The sequence below is a fragment of the Mycetomoellerius zeteki genome, unplaced genomic scaffold (genome assembly GCF_001594055.1).
Source record: "Mycetomoellerius zeteki isolate Tzet28-1 unplaced genomic scaffold, Tzet1.0 scaffold709, whole genome shotgun sequence".
Classification (NCBI taxonomy): Eukaryota; Metazoa; Arthropoda; class Insecta; order Hymenoptera; family Formicidae; genus Mycetomoellerius; species Mycetomoellerius zeteki.
This window is the reverse complement of record NW_017257730.1, coordinates 45,058-45,383: the sequence shown is the minus strand read 5'-3', so window position 1 is coordinate 45,383 and position 326 is coordinate 45,058.

Here is a 326-nt window from a genome sequence, read left to right as displayed (position 1 = left end):
ATGGCAAAACTTCGGGAGCGTGTAGAGGAGTAAAAAACTAAGAAAAAAAGTCCTATAGACATATGCTCCTTTTTGCTTTGTTTCGCAGGAAATCACGAAAAAAGAAAAAAATATATTTAATTTATTATTTTAATTATTTTATTTATAAACTTTTTAATGAAGATTTTGTTCGAAATGTGCACCTCTTGCAGCAATACAAGCATTGCATCTGTCAAACACGGCTCTTGTAGCAGCCAGGCACTGTTCTTGCGATATTCTGTTCGCTGCAGCTACGATACGATTTCTCAAATGTTGCTCTGATTGAATAGGCGAAGAATAAACTTCTT